The 19,638-nt window shown below is 41.0% G+C and overlaps 1 pseudogene; it reads right to left on the reverse strand.

The window, feature by feature from the left end:
- Nucleotides 1–1,330: 1,330 nt before the first annotated feature.
- On the reverse strand, nucleotides 1,331–17,507 carry LOC136373465 (zinc finger protein 711-like; annotated as a pseudogene).
- Nucleotides 17,508–19,638: the final 2,131 nt, after the last annotated feature.

Here is a 19,638-nt window from a genome sequence, read left to right on the forward strand (position 1 = left end):
TTCTTTGGTTTGACTGACCTTTCTGCAGTATTGAAGTTTCTCTTCCTCAGCTGTAAAATAAAAGCCAAAGAGAGTCCTAGTTGGGAAGTCCCTGACAACCCCAGCAGCCACCAGCCCACACCCAGTACCTCACCTTTACCTACAGTTCTGCTACAGCTCTTCTGTGTTTTCTCTCTGATTTATTACCTTTAATTGCAGGCAGCTGAAACCTGAGGAAAGAAAAACACAGCTGATGAACAGGATGTGAATCACTTTTAACTGCACCTGTCAGCCCAGTAAAAAGCTGCACCAAACAGATCTGACATTTTAGAGCAAGCCCTGCACAACTTCATGAGACTCTGCTTGCTCAAGCACCCCTGACCTGTCACAGCTCTCAAATATTTACTGGGAAAGGGCACTAAGGATTTGGGAACTGTCCCTCAAACTGCTAAGGTTTTAGGTGGCACTTTATCCTTGCATTTCAGATTTAAAACACCACTTGCTAGTAAAATCTTGTCAAGAACAGCAACTGATCTCCTGCTTTGGTACAGAACAATAATTACCTGATTATTTGGTCTGTCTGTAAGGTGGAAAAATGTGCCAGCACCGCCACGAGCAGAGTCAGGGATCATCTCCAGGCTATGAAGAAACTCCTTTGGTCCATGTATTCAACATAACATTCAGGAACAAAGCACTGACATTGTCAGAAATCCACACCTTGAAATCACTAAGATTTTTTTTCCCTTCTAACTGCTGGGTATGCAAGGAAAAGCAGCAACAAAACCCAGAGGAATTCATTCCTGTCTGCTTAATTTCTGCTCTTTGTGCAAAACCTATGAGTTCAGTGGCTCAAAGCTCGTTGGAAATCCTCGATGAAGGGTTTATTTAATAGCAAATGTTCTTCAGCTTTTTAATCTGTTACTGATGTTGTAATTCAAGTATTCTAAAAAGAGATGTAGTTTAGGAGAGCAGCATTTTTAGCATTTCATTCTGCAAGCTGTTCTATTAAACAGGTAAAAAGATAAAAACCTACCTGGGTTTTCCCAAAATATGTGAGAAGTTTTTTGTTCTCTTAAAGGAAAAAAAAAAATTCAAAGGAATGTCAGTATCACATTTGATAATTATTTTAGAAATAAGCAAAACAAACACAAATACATTACCTGTAAGTCTAAAGGGTTAAATCATACCAATGTTCTCTCCTCAACAGTCTGATAAATAGACCTGCAGTAACCTGTTTACTTGAAATGTGATTACATATTAATTAGTGAATAATGCAATTAAAAATCAGGTGAATTTACAGAGAATGGGACTTTCCTAAACACCATAAATGAAAAGGAAACTCCAAAAAATCTGGAGTGCATGAGATGCATTTTATTGTATGTCCATTACGATGAGTAACACATTTAGAAATAATAATCCCACAGAACAGTGACAATCTTATTTTACAGCGTGTACATAATTTTTACAGTCACATAAAACACTTATTTGTCTAAGAGATTTCCCAAATTTTAACTTTCTGAAGTTTAGAAATATAAAAAAAATTATTCTCAAGGAACTGATTCTCATCTGGTGCAAAAACAAAATATGAATATTATCTGGAACACAAAGTCACAATATAGCATGAAGTTACAATTTCTCATGTGAACAGCTGTGTGCAAACATGAAGCAACTAAAAAAAGTAAAAAATACCCATTATATGCTTAACATTTATGACCAGGTTTTTCATTAAATAGCCCTAGACCAGCTCGTTATATAAGCGCCATTGGATTTGCAGCATGCTAACACAAAGCATTTTTAAAGGGATGCATATTTTAACTGTATACACTGTAAACAAGATCCACCTCCAAACTCTAGTGGCAGCAGATTTTTCTGGTTAAATACTGCATATATACTTTCTTACAAATTGAAAATGCATGCTTATAGCATGGTATAGATCATTTTTTAAAATAATCTATTAAAAGGTGCAATTTTATGTCTATATGGAAAATTTCATATTAGGAGGTAGGACAGTAACTGTCATACCTGTTAAGAACACTGCCCTAAAGAACCTCTACGTACTTTGAATTTTAATTAAAAAAACCCTACAGTTTTCAACTGTTTTTAATATTCTTTTTAGAGAAGACTTTAAAGTAGCGAGGAAAAAAATTAGTGTTGAGTCACGACACTCTGAGCTGCATCCATTTTTATCCTTTAAAAAAAAAGTCAAATTCAATTTTGTTATATGTGCCATATTGAACAACATTCAACTGTAGTTTCAGATAAAAAAGGGAAATTATACACATATACATCTTTAACCCTAGCACCAGAACACCACCTCCAAGACCATAACGTAATGCTCTATTTTAAATATCATATCTGTCAATAAAATAGGTTAGCAGCTTTGAAAACCAGTAAAAAAATGCTTCTTGGATCTAAACTAATAAAGGAAACCAAAAGTTTCCCTATGAAATGCTTAAAAAAAACCCAAACCAAACAAGGGACACCCCTCCGCAATTTGGCCAGTCTGGAATTCAATTTCTAGGCACAATTGAAAATGTTGTGATGAAGTGTCTGACTAAAACTCCCCATTCCAAACTGTACAAACAGTGAAGAGTGGGCTCCTTTGCAAACCCTCTGTAGCTCACCCCATCAAGGATCTGCTTCCATACTGGAGACACACGTTGGGACTGACAGAATGGGTCACTCAATCAGCTCTGCCCTGTCCTCTAAACTCAGCAATGGCAAATACTGTTCACTTGGAGACATTCATCCATCCTTCTGCAAATTTAAGACATTCATTCATCCTCTGCATTCTCTAATGCTCTTTAGGTTTTGATCAGCAACAATTGTAGGGCTATGAGATCCTCTGCCAACCCTAATACTTTTTAAGACTTTTAATACAAAGAATGTAACGTTATGGTTTAATATCAAGCTTTGAAACCAGGAGAAACAGTTTGTGAGTTTTTTTTTTTCCCCAATTAGCATATCACAGTTTCTACACCACTTCCTTCTGGTGCTCACCTATCATATTATGGCCTCTTTGTGGTGCCTCATTATGTGCTGATTTTTCTCGGAGGGCCTGCGGAAGCCCTTTTTGCAGTACTCACACCTGTGGGGGTAGTCTTTGGTGTGGATGGAGATGACGTGGCGCTTAAAGCCCGACGCGTCCGTGGTGCTGTACTCACAGTACTGGCACTGGTACACCTTCCTGCCACTGTGGGTCTTCATGTGCTTCTTCAGTTCGTTCTGCTGCCTGAAGCCCCTTTTACACCTTTGCATTTAAAAGGCAGGTCCTTGGTGTGAACGGAGAGGATGTGCCCACTGAGCACAAAAGGATCAGAGGTTTTGAAGTCACAGTGCCTACACTGGTGGATCTTTTTCCCTTTATGGGTCTCGCTATGCTTTTTGAGCTCGGAGGGCCGGTGGAAACCTTTCTCACACACCTCACATTTGTGGGGAAAATCCTTGGTGTGCACTGAAATGATGTGTCGCTTCAGGTCACTGGAATTGGTGCTCTTGTGGTCACAGTGGGGACACTGGTGAGTCTTATGCCCTTGGAAGAGCTCGGTGTGCTGCTGCAGCTCCTTCTCGATGGCAAAGGCTTGGGGACAGTGCTCACATTTAAAGGGCAGGTCGGTGCCATGTTGGTTTTGATGTGAGTTTTCAGGTTGGACTGGTCAGCACACCTGAACATGCAGTGCTGACACTGGTATGGCTTTTCCCCCGTGTGGGTCCTCATGTGCTTTTTCAGCTCCGAGGGGTGGCGGAAGCCCTTCCCGCACTCCACGCACACATGAGGGAAGTTCTTGCTATGGACTGCCAGCAGGTGCCTGTTGAGCAGCCCCTGCTCTGCAGTCTCATAGTCACAATATTTGCACTTGTGGAGCTTGGGCTCCTTGTCCCTCAGGATGAGTTTATTGGAACTCAATGGGCTCGCCTCTCTGTATCTTCTCGTGTACTCTGTAAACTCGTGTGTTTTATCAACTTTATTTATAAGTTTATGGCTTTCCAGATGATTGTGGAAACTTACTTTTTTGTTAGTTGTAAAGTCACAGTCCGTACACTGGTACTTCTTCTTGATCATATGATTGGGATGGTTCTTCATATGCCTTTTCAAGAATCCTCTGGATTTAAATTTTTTCCCACAAATATGACAAGGGTAAACTGTTAAGGGCTGTCCATCAGGACCTATTATAACAGCTGTTTTTGAACAAACAAAAACAAGTTATGAAGGAAACACATTTACTGATTAAGAAGTTTTAAATCAGCGAAGTGCTGTTCAGATTCATGCACTTGCAGCAGAGAGTGGCTCAGTAGTTTAAAAACAACCCATCTACAGCACCTATAGTTTATAATGTTCTTTTAGAAACTGCTCAAACAGATCAGGAATATCACATGTGCACTGAATATAGTCATGGGTACTTTTTAATAGCTTGCAACATTCCAATGAATTGCATCAGCCCTGAGTGTATTGACTCTGAATAGCAAAATATGACATTTTCTAGGCACAGAACTGGAGGGGGGAAGGACACAGGAAATACGCAAATCATCATTAATAGCTTTTAATTCTGCATCAGCTTAAAAAAGAGAAAAGGAATAGGACAGGAGTAAGTGGCACTCCATGACAATACCGTAACCATACACTGTTTACCTGTTTGCCATTGCCTGGCCTCTCCTCTCCTCCTTTTCTTGGTTTTTTGTTTGAGCACTCTATTAGTGCTAATGCTATCACAAATCTGCAGGTACTGTGTTGCATTACCGTTTTTGTTTTCTAATCGTGTATCCAAGTTATTTCCTAGAAACAAAAATTAGACACCATAAAAAACCTTAAACAACTTGTTTCTTTGGGACTGATGACTGGAATTGCACAGCAGCATTATCTACTTTTTAAAAACAAGCATTGCCCATTCCTCTACCACCAACATACATTAAAAAGAAGTGTGCTAATAGGAACCACTATCTATCTTTCCTGGAAAAAGTCAAGGGTATGATTGTTTAAAACACTAATTTCTAAATATATTCCTTGATTTTAATTTGTTTTTACTTCTAAACAACTGCATTATCTCTTTTCTGTCGGCAAAATTACATTAAAAAGTTGACAGTGCCTCCCAACTTCCCCATCCCTCCAAAGGCCTACAGACATGTAGAATTGTTTTCATTCAAAACGGTAGAGAAAGACTGTGGAGTTCTTCAATATCTAATTTATGGCTCATTCTTTGCATCTCTGATTAGGAGCACTGACACAGAAATGTCTATTTTTTCAAAGACAGTTTTAGTTTTAATGCTGTTAAAAGTTCTCACCTGCCACTTGAACATCTTCGTATCTTCGGGGAAGCCTTCCTTCATCTCCTGCAGAAAATGGTATTTTAGTCATTATAAAATAATATTCTTTTTAAAGATGCTGCTTTTGAAAGCCTGATAATGAGAGAAAACTAACTTAGCTAATAAGTAACAGGTTAACATCATCCAAGTGGAGATATGCAGCTTGATGTTATGTAATCATGAGCCTCAGGAGACAAAATCTCATCCCTGGGAGGAGTTAATATCCACCCCATCTGTGTTTGCATGCTTACCCTGCTGGTTCTCCTGCTTTCCATTATTAATATGCTTGTTTCTGCAAACTTAGCCTCATCTATCCCCTCAGATAGCAATGCAGAGGTCATCTGAAATGCACACTTTGCTCCTGAGATGGAAGCACCTTTATCTGTCTGGAGTAGAAGCAGGCAGATAAGAAAGAGGACTTGGCCCTTATCAGCCTCTCAGCACAATGGAGTTTTGGAGATGCACAAGGAATACCTCAGGAGCACATTCCTCATTTTGCATTATTTTGGGGGTTAGATTTGGGGGTTCTTCTTACAGCTTTTTTTCCCCATAAGTTGCCAGGAAACTAACTACTGAGTACTTATGGCTGCTTGAGGAAAACAAAGAAGTGGCCAAAGGAGAGTAGCACCGGGCTACACCTTTTTTTGGTCTCTGAGAGTTTTCTCTCAGAGGGAAAAAGATACGTCGAGGTTTGGGGGCAGGTAAAGGACAGGGCGAGGGCAGCTACGCTTCTCCTGCTCTCGGCATCGGAGAGAGAGGACGGCCAGGCTGTTGCATACTGCGGGAGAAGTTCACTGCCACCACCAAGTCCGGTCCTGAGAAATCTACCATCATCTGCTTGTGTGCCCTGGAACTCTGAGCTCGCCTCCCCCTGCCCTGCTGGGCCCGTCCTGTCCCACCGCTGCCGCTTCTTCGGCACTGCTTTGAGGCTTTTTGCTACGCTGTGGCCCCGCACTGCCCCCGCACTGCCCTGCCCTGCCGGGACATTCCTGCCATTCCAGCTACCACCAACAGAGTTTCTGATCTCATCCACCAGCCCGGGATTTTTCCATCATTCCAGCTTGGTGCTCTCGGAGTCCTGCAGGGGCACCGAGATCAGACTGCCCAGGCTTTGTGAAGCAAAGCCCCTCGAGGTTCCTGGTTCTGTTTACTATTAGTGCTGTAGTCGTTGTTTGTTTGCCTTGTTATACATACTAGTAAAGAACTGTTATTCCTATCCCCATATCTTTGCCTGAGAGCCCACTTAATTTTCAAATTCTAATAATTTGGAGGGAGGGGATTTGAATTCTCCATTCCAAGAAGGCCCTGCCCTCCCTAGCAGACACCTGTCTTTCAAACTAAGACACATTGGAAGCATTTGATGCTATGTGCCAAAGCTCTGTGGTTCTGAGCATTTTACCAGCCCAACTGTAAACTGCTCTCATTACCACACCAAGGAATTTTCACTAACTTGCTTAATTAATTGTAACAGAGACTATGGATAACTTGGTACCCTCTTAACAAACATTTAACACACCAAAATCCAAGGAAATTACACAAAAGAATAGACAGAATTTACAATATATTCTAAGACAGTTCCACTATTTGAAAACAAATCACTTTTTTGTTTCTCACCTGAAGGACTAGCAGGCTTAAAACGTGTATATAAACTGAAATTATTAGGAACATATTTACATGTTTATTCCTACTATTCCCTTTTTACAGTCTTTCCCCCCCTCCTCCTACTAATGTAAAATACTTAAGGCTGTTCTTGTTGTTTAAGATCTTCAACATTAAGCATCAACCCCGCATACTCTGTAATCTGAGCTGGGATCTGAAACAGAATCAAACTTCTCCTAACAAGCTTTCCTTTCTATTCACGAAACTCAACACACAGCAATCACTGGATGGCAGAGGTCAGGAGCTGTTTCCAAACCCCAGAACAAGGTGAGGTCATCCCAGAGATGCTGGCAGCTAGAGGAAATAATGTCAGGGATTTTCAGGAAAGCAGCACAGCTTCCTACCGTAAGCAGCAGCCCCAAGCAACAGGGACAAAGGTTTTATTCATGCCAGAGTCCTCAAGCTGGGTGTCTGGAAGGGATGTGGCTTCTTCTTCCCCTACAATAACTTCCATATAACTTCATCTGCTATTTCAGCACAGCCTGGATGAAGGGAGGAGAATAAATCTTTAATTTTATTCTGCCTGTCCAAACTTTCCTTCATTTAATTTGCTCTTGCCCTGATTGATACTCATTATAAATTAATTTTCTTCCTTTGGCATGTAGGGAATCATTGCTTATTCAGATATTACTGAAAGAGAGAAAACATGTATCAATAAATACTAATCCAAAACAAATGCCCACAAATTTCCAATACAACTCATGAACTTGCAACTGATGACATTTGCCACTTTGTCAGAAAACTGCTTAATTCACAGTAGGACAACAGAAAAATAAGAAGTTTGACTAACCTCATTAACTTCATCCAGGGACATGTTAAATTTAATATAAATAATAAATGATTGCACCAGTATGCACAAAGTGCATTATCCACATCACTTTAAAATAATTATAGCCTGCTTTTATTTTAGGGAAGATGAGCTTAGTTTTCTACTACTTCAGACTGAAGAATCTTTCAGAAAAAATAAAAATGTCCTGAGAATGATGGTTATATGGGGGTACAACAGCTAAGAAACAAAGATGTTTCTTATTATGCTTACTAATATCTTCATCTTCCTGAGAAGAGTCCTTAACAGCCATGTAAACCATTTTTTCTCGCTGCATTCTCCCAACACCTCCTTGTTCAATGACTCCAGGTACAGAATGGCCATTGTGGAAGTCACTCTCAGTGACAATTTCTGTCCCACCTTGAACAAAAAGAAGTTACACACATTAAGTCAATGTGAACAAAGCACTGGTAAGATTAATTTCAGATCCAAGTATTTTTTTGACTTGCTGGGACCACCTCCCTGAGAGCAGATCAGAGAACAACCCTGCTGGGAATTACTTCTCAGCCATCAGAGATTTTGGTTCTCCATGCTGCTGCATGAGCAGTCTGTCCCCTCTGTCCCTGGAGACTGACAGGCATCCCAGAGGAACAAACTGTATTTTGGGAACAGAGCCTGGGAATGATCCAGAGGTTTCAGCTCCAAGAACAACCAAGAGGGGGATTCTGCTTTTTCAGGAACAGATGAGTTGTGCATCCCCTCAGAGCATGGGGAGTGCTGGGTCATCCGTGGGGAAAGGGAACTGCAGAGAATTCTGAGTCCCTTGGTTCACCTGCAGCCCCAGAAGTCCTCCTCTCTCTGCAAAGGCCACCTAAAGCTCCCACCAACAAAGGGATCCACTCCAGAGACTCTGCTGTGCTGACACACTTGTGCCTTGCAAAGTCTGAGAAAAGCAGCAGCTGAAAAAACAGCTGCAGACACACAGCCACTTCTACATTTGGGCTTTGGCTGCCTGAAAATAGCCCTGCTAATCAAAAAGAACTTGAGACTAATCCACACCCAGCATTTGCTGCATCTGGGCACCCTCCACAAATGTCATGTTCTACAAAACACTCCAGTCACTGGATTACGTGGAATGAAGAACAAACAGAAAGCTCCCAAACACTTCACACTAGTGAAAGAATAAATAAGATTTCAAGGTACCTATTTCAACATCATCTTCAGCTTCAGCTTTAAATATGTAGACTTTGATAACTTCTGAACCAAAGCATCATCTTTAGCAACATCATCATTTGCCACCTCGGTACTGATCTTCAAGGGAGTGCTTCCTATATGGTCCAATTTCTCTCCAAACATCTCCACTGCAAAGAGAAGAGAATAATAATTGAGGTTCAAACACATTTTTAGAAGTCAAAGTAATCAGTAGCATGATTTTCTCCACTATTCTCCCCATGCACAGAAAAGGTTTGTATTCATAAGTGGCCTTTAAAAGCAGCTCATCTCAAGAAACTTAAAAGAGATTCCAGAAATCCAGTACTTTATTGCAATGCAGGAAACACAGCAGGAATTGCAGAATGAAGGACACCAAGAGGGAGCTTGTAATCAAAGGGAATGAGGTAACTGGTTATGGCTGACACTATTACTCTTAGAAGCAAAAATTTATCAATAATTAAAATAAACATTTATTCAAAAGTGTTAAAAATTAACCCAGAATTGCCTGTTACAGTCTGAGTCTCAAAAGTTTCACTCTGAGGCATAGTGACTAAAATTTAGTGGCTGAAACTCTTGTGGAGCGTGATGACTTGGAGTATATTCCCAGCTAAAGAAGTGTGCATCAAAAATCTGACTGTATCTTCTCCATAAAAGAAATGATGATTTTATCCACTTTATCACTTGAAAACATACACATTAATGAAGATTAATGCATGATATACAGCTGATTAAAAGATGCAGTGACAATAAATCCAAATACTACTATGAGATTGACTTCTCATTCTTTACACAATTTACTCGCTGATTATTGGTTATACATTCAAAACATTAATTTAATTTCTAAGGAAAAAAATACATCCAAACTATTAAATCAACATATTTTGGTAAAAAGGGCATTCAGAGCGATGACCATAGATACACCTCAAATTGCCAACACAGAGGGCACTGAACTCAGCATCTCTCTGATACATGTACTGACACACTCTCTCCAAGGATAAATTTAGCTCCTGTGCAGATGGTCAACACAAACCTGGGCAGTGCTGAACACCCACTGAAGTCCTCTAAATACAGGAGAATCCCACAAATGTAGACAAAATCTGAATTAAATACTTTCCAGGGAAACAGCATCTTACTGCACACGTAACATTAAAATACGTGTGCACTAAGCAAAGAAAAACTCCTTAAAATGAACACTGAGATGACAGCAGAACTTCCTGATGCCATGTGGATGCCAAGGCTCTGATCCCTGGAAAAAGCTGGCTTACCTGGGATGGCTGCAGTGGTCCCCAATCCCCTCCCAGTTTCCTGCTCCCAGGGCACTGGTGGCTGCTCCCAAGAGCTGCTTTTAACCCCCTGAAGCACTGGCTAAACTGGAGTCCCTTTAAGCCTTTAAAGCTCAGAGCAGTCACAAGAGGTGGGAAGGAGAAGGTGCCTCTCCAGCAGCAGGGGAGTGGGAATCCACACCAGCAATCCCAAAGTAAGCTCTTCTCACTCATGGACAGGATTCCATGGACACACACCCAGCTCACAGCACTGGGAACCTCATCTCTATTCACAAATCTTGGACTGCACCAGGTGAGTACAGAAGTTACTGAGGACAGAACTGGATAAAATGTAGGTAAGTACAAATATATTTGGTTTTGTTTAGAACCTCTGTGAAGTCTATACTTTGATGAAAATTATTATTCTGAGTTGGAAGGGACCCAAAAGGATCATCAAGTCCAACTCTTTAAGTGAATGATTCATATGGGGATTGATCCCACAACCTCGTTATCAGCACCAGGCTCTATAACCTGAAATATCTATGGAAAACATTTTAAAAATGCTGGTTTAGCTGTTTGGTGGGGGGTTTTTTTTGGGGTTTTTTTTGTTGTTGTTGGTTTTTTTATTTTTTTTTGTAACTAACAGATTAATTCCATTGCTGAAAAAGTATCAAACATGGATCAGGAAAAAAAAATTCCTCAGGAAGAGAGTTTCTGCTTTTTTAATTAAAAAAAACTTTCTAATCTCCACTGAAATCCATGCCAGGAACATCAACACCTTAATGAGTGAGAGTCCTGACACGTGCTGCCTGATGTTGTGTGACCTGGCAGGACACTGGAACAGTCAGAGCACAAACACTGAGAGAGCTACAACAGAGAACCTGCAATATTCCTCTGACACTCGACTTTCCCAGTACCAGGTTCATTAACTCCTTTATATCCACTGTGGGAGTGTTACTGCACCTGCTAATTGACATTTTTTAATGCTGCCAGAATGGGGTTGTCAGAAGAGAGAAAAGTGGTGATGCTAAAATTCCCTTATCTTGGAATAGTATTTCCATACATTTGCTAATCATGAATTTATTAAAGGCTTTTTTTTTTCCCTGCAAGGCTTTTAATGTTTATAAAAGTTTCTTATCATGTTCTGGAAAATGATAAATATAAGCTTAATAGAATGACCATTCCCACTGCATGTGTGAGTGTTGGAAGGACTGGAGGTAATTCCTAGTACAAGGAGGGATTATATACCCAGCTCTATGACTGCCAAAAGAGTATTTCAAAGCTTACAAACCCTGCCATTTAGAATTGGGAGGTGGTAATAAAGTTCTTTTCAAATCTGCAACTCAAGCAACACCAATTTTTTCTAACTCATATATTTTATAAATGTAACATGTTACCAGTTTAACAGAAGTAAGTACTTCTGTCCTGGGAAGTTATTCAACAACAGCAACTTCCTGCTGAACAGGGGAGTTACCACATGTGTGATAGGAAGTTTTCTTTCTGGAAAAATTTCCAACTATTTAACTAATATTATGTGACCAGTGACTGTGCACCACTATGGGGCTGGTGAAATAAAATAAGAAAAAAATCCCACAATTTTAGAGTTACCAGGACATCAACTGCAATGCAATAAACATTACATGAAGGGAAAAACGGGGGAAATTTCCAATTTTTTAAATAATGTTTTCAGCAAAAGAGAACCCCAAAACATGAATATAGCATGTACACTCACATACTGTGTTTTAATATTGCCTGTAAAGCCCCCAAATCTTGAATATCCTTTAAAAATAGGGATTCCTGTTTTAGAGGGGCAAACTTAGAACAGTATTTTTAACATTGTGGTTACTTCTACCCATTAACTATCCTGTGTATTCTCAAAAAAATTCAGTCTTTACAATTTAAGCTAAAAAAAATGGAAACCTATCAGGAAGTTGTGTGTATCCAGGGCCTGGCTTGGATCACTTTCTAAAAAAGCAAATGTGTAATATAGCAAAATGTGAAAAATATTGTCTGAGCTGAGAAAATGATATCAATATAGACTGTTATCTATAAGATGTTGCTTTTTGTTTCAAATACACAAAAACACACCGAATTGGCAATTGCTTTTGCTTAAAGTCCTGTCTTATCTGAAGTACATCTCATGGCTTCCATCTACCTTTTAAACAGATTTAGGTAAGAGAAAAACAACACAGCAGGACAAGTAATCTTTGTCAGGTTCTAAACTATTATTGTTTTTTAGAACAGCTCATGAAAATATTCTGTTGTCTAAGATGCCTTCAATCACTGCTAACCCATCAGTGCTAAATTCCCTGCTGCTTTTCCCAGGGATAGCTCAGGGGGAAACAGGGAATGCTTGCTTCCTTTCTGTCAACGGAATATCAAAAGTGTCTTCCAGCTCTGACTCATCCACCAGCAGCACTACACGTTATTATCTGGACCCTTAAATAACTCGAGGAAAACAGAGAACCTCCATAAATAGATGCTGAATCCTCCTCGAGTGAACAAGCTTTAAAGGAAAACTCAGCACATTCTCAAGTGTTAAACTTACCTGGCTTGGCTGTTTTCAGGTGTGTGATGTCCAGATTCACTGTGGATTGCCAGCTCCCAATCCATGTGATGCCTCACATGCACTATGCTGGTGATACCACAGCCACCAGAGGAGCAACAGGAGGGCAAGGTAAGTCCCACGCTTTGACAATTCTCCAGGTTTTTCTAATGTCTGAGCTACTTAAGTCCCATGGGTTCAAATAGAGGAGTGGGAATCATAAAATGTTCAGGAAATGAGGCAACAGTGTAAGACACTAAAAAGGAGGTGTTGGTGGCACAGTACCTTAGCCCCGGGCCAGCTCCAGTGTGGGTCAGTGGTGGCTTTGAGGTCACCAGAATAGTGCATGGGGCCGGCACGCGGAGCGGGGGCTGGCAACCCGCTGTGGGTCTGAATATCGCAAACCTGAAAAACAAAGAGGGGAGGCTTCAGCTCCACAGCCCACTGCCCCGCAGCACAGCACGTGCTGCTCACCAGCTCCATCTCTCTCTGACAAGGCTGGGGTCAGGGGCCCACCACCGCATTTGGGATTCAATTCCTTTCTATCAAGGTGTTCTGATGGTTTAAAGCCAAGAATCGTGAACACCCTGTGGTATTCGTGTTGTGAATGCATCAGAAGTAGATGTTTTAAGTCCTGTGCTTGTAAAGCTGGTTTGAAAAGCTGATTTATCTGCAGAGTGGTGATAATCTTCCAGTGAAAATTCTCAATCACAAATCCATACACAGATAGTCCCACAACTATCAAGACAAACTTACTATTGTCCAAATGGTATTTACACAGAAAATGTAATTACCAGAAGTGTATAAAGTATCAACATGGGAATGTCACCTCAAAATGGGTGAAAAATCACCTTTCGGTAAAGTCCCTTCCAATCCAACTCATTCTATGGTTCTGCCATTTAAGCTGTAACTCCCAACAAGCATTGGGAAATTAAAACTCCACAGTCAGTTCCATACCCTAAAATGTCGTATTTTGGTAGTTCCCACATGTGTTCCACAAAACAACTCGTGGTATTCCCTAAGGGCATATCTGGCATCATATGTAAAGTCTCCACTTTTTAGATGCTAAATTTCATTAAAAGACAACTAAGTATTTTGAAATTCTGTAGAAGTATCACTTTGAGGTGATTTACATTATAAAAACAGTTCAACAGTCCTCTATATCCACCCCAATGAAATACTGTAAAATTCACTTTCTACAATATTGGCAGCAATTGACCAATTGAATACATATAAGTAAATAAAATTTTTTGACCTGCTTGATAAATTGAGGTCTTTGTCTATTCTACACAACACATTATCTCCATAAACAAAAAATTCAAGGGTAATATTTAAACAATAAAAAAAATTAACAACTGCATAAGAATGATTCATTACCACTGACAAAAACACAATAGCAGATACTTTGTGGGGTCAGGCTGGCATCCCCAGCACAACACAGGCTCAAACATAGGAAACACAACAGAACTCTAAGATCTTTATCAATGATCCAGATGTAGGGATCACCTTTGCAGATGACACCGAGTTGGGGAAGTGTTTGATGCTGGAGGTGGAAGCTCTGCAGGGGAGTCCGGACAGGCTGGATCCATGGGCTGAGGCCAATTGTGGGGGTTCACATGTGCCAGGTCCTGTCCTGGGGTCACAACAAACCCCATGGAAAGCTCCAGGCGGGCAGAGGGGCTGGGGAACTGGGAAAGGCCCAGGGGGTGCTGGTGCCAGCAAGCTGGACTGAGCCAGGGGTTCCCAGTGGGCAAGAGGCAAATGGCACCTGGCCCTGGATCAGGGGAACGGTGTCCAGCAGGATCAGGGCAGTGCTGTCCCCTTGCGCTGGCACTGCTGGGGCACCTCCAGTGCTGGGGGCAGCCTGGGACCCTCATGACAAGAGGGACATTGAGGGGCTGGAGCGAGTCCAGGGCAGGGAACAGAGCTGGGAAGGAGTTGGAGCACCAGGAGAGGCTGAGGGAGCTGGAAAGGGGCTCAGCCTAGAGAAAAGGAGGCCTCAGGGGGACCTTCTGGCTCTGCACAACTCCCTGACAGGAGGGGGGCAGCTGGGGGGGTGGGGTGTTGGGCTCTGCTCCCAGGGAACAGGGGAACAGCCTTGAGCTGTGCCAGGGGAGGCTCAGGTTGGATACTGGGAAAAAATTCCTTCATGGAAAGGGCTGTGCAGCCCTGGCACAGCTGCCCGGGGCAGTGTGGTGGAGTCCCCATCCCCGGTGGGATTCAAAATCCATGTGCATGTGGCTCTTGGGGACACAGTCAGTGGTGACCTTGGCAGTGCTGGAAGAACAATTACACTCTGTAATCCTACAGCTCTTTCCCAACCTAACCAATTCTATGACTGCCTTAATTTATCTAAATGATTATTTAAAACAAAATCCTAGATAAGTAATGTAGCTTCCAACTGTGACTATTCAGGCACATCACGATTATACATATATAAAATTTTAATTTGCTGAAAACCAGGCCTCAAAACGGCCTTGAAATATTGTGAAAGTCAAGCTTGAGAGCACCTGACAAACCACGAATGTCAGACACATGTGGGGCCATCAGGTACTGAAAGCTCTTTTTTTTTAACATATTGCTTCTGACTAAATAAAATCTGTTTTGACCTACTCACATTTCAATAAGTGATTTGAAGGAGTAAAAAAATTAAATTACTTGGAATATATTTTATCCAATTTTTGTAGCAGCAACAACTGGTACCTTGGGTATAATGTAAGCACTGAAGAAACACAAAGTACCCAAGGTTCTTACAACAGCCAACTTCAGCTACCTGTCAACAGGATCATATGGAGTTGGATGCTGTGTGGGAACTGGAATGTGTTAATGAGCTAATCCATTAATGAGCACGACTCCTTAATTTCCAAGTTCAGCCAGAACAGCACAACGGACAATGAAATGCCTATTATAATTTTTAATACACTAAACAAACCACATTTTGTTGGACCACATTGAGAAAACTTTGAGATCTTAAAAAAAAACCTATTTCTTAGTGGGATTCTCCTGATTAATCTCAATATGTTATTTTACATGATCTACACAGCATTGTAATATACCTGTGCTGTTTTTTAGAAAAAAGTTGTATATTCAAAATAAATGGAATGTTTAACTTTCCAAGTTTTTTATCTTAAATTTCCTGAATATCTAGTTTCAGAAACACAAACATACGCACCCACTCACTCATTGGCACCAAGTGTCCTTTTCTTGTCTTGTTGTATCAGTGATTTTTCATCAAAATCCCCAATCCAGACCCTAGAATTAACTGGGTACCAGCCTATTCCCCTGAGCATTCCAAGAGTCCAGTTATAAGAACTTATCCCCACCAGAGCACTTCCAGCTCAGCTCCCTCCTGCTTCCATCTACCTCTGTGGACTTACAGATATTCACAGGTAGTCTTCGATGTGCTCTTTGCCATCGTCGTCATCCTCGGTCTTGATGGTGACCGTGGAGCCAGGGGGCAGTCCCAGCTGCCTGGATGACAGCTTCCGAATCCGAGTTGGTCACCAGCACCTCTTCCGAGACATGGTGGGCGAGTCGGCACCCGGACACAGAGTCCTGCACCACATGCTCCAAGTGTCCCTCAGGGCCCGTGACAAGGTCTGCACAAACACCTGGTCGGGAACTCGCACGGTTTCTGTGATCAGGTCAGAAGTCAACACGTGGTCACTGGTGTCCAAAGCCTCCTCAATGGCAACATCAGCCTCCACACGGAGTCGGGCACTATGACGCCCTCGGTGACAACGTCCGTTTCCGTGATGAGTTGGGCCCCTGCACTACCTCGGTTGCCAAGCCACGATCCAGGGTTATCCCATCATCTGTGACCACGTCCGAAACCAGGACAAGCTTCGGGGGACTGACACAACAATGTGGTCTCCATCGATGTGAGCAGTGCCAGCCATTCCAGCCACTAGGGGAGCAACCATGAACCAGGAGAAAAATGTTACAATTACGCACCAGCAACTGGTCTATCTAAGGAATGGAGTTATCACACAGACAAGTTAACACAGATGTAAAAATCTGTTACTTCTCCATATCCATGTTTTGCATTTCACCAGATAAACACTGTCCAAAGCAGCCTGCTCTGTACCAGTTAAGATAAACAAAACACACCATTTCAAGACATCATGTGGAGTTTGTCCCAAACTTAGGATCTGCCAAAACTAAAGGCCAGTTTACAATTCAGTATCTTTTCTTTTAATTCCCAGTTAGAAAACATTTCATTGCAGCAGCAATGGAACCTTCAAAGAATACTTGTGGGACACTGGAAGTGTGGTAACAACCATTAATTGCTGTGCAATAAAAGGACTCATCCTTGGACTGCAAGGGCCTTGTTAAAAATAAACACTCAGTTTTATGCAATATTTACAGTAAAATTTCCAACAGCTTGCCACATCACAAGGAATGGCTGGAGGTAGAAACCTGGTTTTCATTACCAGGCTGGACTGGCCAGTCATATTTGCAGACTACTTTTCCTAGACATAACAAAAAATGCACAGTGAACTATTTTAACAGACAAACAGCAGTTTTAATCTTGAAAACACTCAACAAACTTGTTCTTATCAGAATTTAAAAAAAATAATTAAATTATTCAGTGTTCTAATTCAAATGCAAATATCTTGGTATAGACATGGTCCTTCCCAATACCTGAAAAGATCATCTCCTGGATTTTACTCATATTTTTAATAGTTAAAATGTTTACCAAAATCTTTGCATGATCATAGTGTGAGGCATTTTGGATTCCTGTGTCTGCAATCCAAGACTTCCACCACCGGGATCCATATTCAGCCAAATTCATTCACAAATACTGCAATAAAACAAAAACGAGAATTTATGTTTAACAGTGTTCTTGTGTTGATCAGCTTTATTGGACTGATGTGTTACACTGACAAACACAGAGAAGTATTTATTTAAAAATCAAGAAAACCATAAGCAACACTTCACACAATTCACTTTACTATTTTGGTTTATATTTTTTTGATATAAAATAACATAATAGCATATTAGCATAAGAATAATATTAGCAATTGTGCACAAAGCAGCCTCTGCTCTGCCCCTGTCTGTACAGATTCATTAACTAATTATCAAGACTGGTGATTCTGGATGTGTGGAGCTACAATGAAGAAAGTGGAGAATTGTACTGGGAGTATCAATTTTTCCAATTCTTTCAAAATTTGGATATATGAGACACTTCAAAACCAATTTTAATATGTACATTTAATTGGGGATGCCGAAACTCTTTGACAAGGTACAGCTACACAAAGTCACTCCCAGAGCAGGAAAAAGCATGTATCATTTGAAAGTGGTCCCATAAAACACAAGAGAGAAGGATAAACTCAGCATTCCAACATTGCTACCAAACATTAAGTGTGGGGATTCTGAATTGTTTTGCAATTTGCTGCAACCAAAAGCACTTTACAACAGGTCTCAGTGCAGACAGTGACTCCCACAGAAGTACCTACAGGATCAGAAAGAGCTCAAGGCCTTCACAGGTGAAAAATCCCAAGCCTAAAACAATCTCTGTTGCCCAAGACTAAAATCTTGTACTTTCCTGCCCTCGTGTATCCAAGAATCAAAAAAGTGACAGAATCACAGAGCAAAGAAGTTTTAGGAGTTGTGAGAAGTGAATGCAGAGTCAGAGCTCAGAACTATGTGACCTGAGTGGGGCAGAGAGGAGCATGGAGTACAAATCTTTCAAGGGTAAGTCTCCAAAGTATGTTGCTTTCCTCTTGTAGCACCAACCTTGTTTATGCTCTCCTACATCTCATAAAGAATCACCAGTACTCCATCACAAGAATTCATAAATCTTTGCATCTAAATCCAACTACGAGGGAAACTCAAATTACTTTGTGATAGAACACACTTGACAACCCCACAGTGAGTGAGTTCTACCTCAAGAAACCAACCCAGCCAAGGGGTCAAGCCAAGCTGTAGGAAAATGTGCCCAAAATCTGAGGACACCTCTAAGGCAGAATCAAGGGACCCAGGAAGAGCCAGGACCTCCCACAACTCCTGAGCTCCTCCGCAAAGGTGCCCAATGACGGCAATTGCAAGGAAAAGCCACTGATGAACCCCAAGGAGGTTTGAATTCAAGAATATATAAAAAGTCAAACATTATCCATGAAGAAAGTTGGCAAGGATTTCACTAATTCAATTCCACTCCAAATTCTTTCAGCATTGTAAGGATCACAAAGCAGCTCCAGAATCTCAATGCAATGCTCCATCACTCCCAATTATTACCACCGCCATCCAAAATTCTCCCTGTAACTAATGAATTCTTGCTAGTACAAAATATAATGCAGCTCTAGAGCATAAATAGCTCATTGAACTATTTCAGAATTAAGGCAATATCAAGCATTTCCTGACCATAGCCTTTACATTCAGAGAATCCTTTTTTCAGAGGAAATGGATATGAGAAGTTATCCTAATTTATATCAATCTGAGATTACAGGAAGAATATGCCAGACTCTTTTTCTTCTCAATAAGCAACTTATTTTCAGATTAAATAATTAGATACACAACTATATTATGTATTGTGACACATAGAAAAATTAAATACAAAGTAGGACTGTAATCTGAATTTAAATCTCTGCAGGGAAAACAAATTACCACCTAAAAGAGTATTTTCCTGGTAGTTAACAGGACTAGAGAAAGAACCAAAGTTATGGGATGGCACCAGCAATCCTTCAAACTTCCCCTAAAATCAGAGATTGGATGATGACACACAGGCAACAACCCCACTGAAGCTGTACCAACCCGATGAAGAACGTTCTTGTAAACCCTCACTGCAGACAAAGAATGGACTTAAATCAACCACACAATCACAAATTTATTTTCTATATCAACTTTGGAACCTAAAAGGAGGAAAAGCCCTTCCTGCTACTGCTGGAAGAATTAACCCTGGGTAAGGCCCACGG

Source organism: Sylvia atricapilla, chromosome W, assembly GCF_009819655.1.
Source record: "Sylvia atricapilla isolate bSylAtr1 chromosome W, bSylAtr1.pri, whole genome shotgun sequence".
Classification (NCBI taxonomy): Eukaryota; Metazoa; Chordata; class Aves; order Passeriformes; family Sylviidae; genus Sylvia; species Sylvia atricapilla.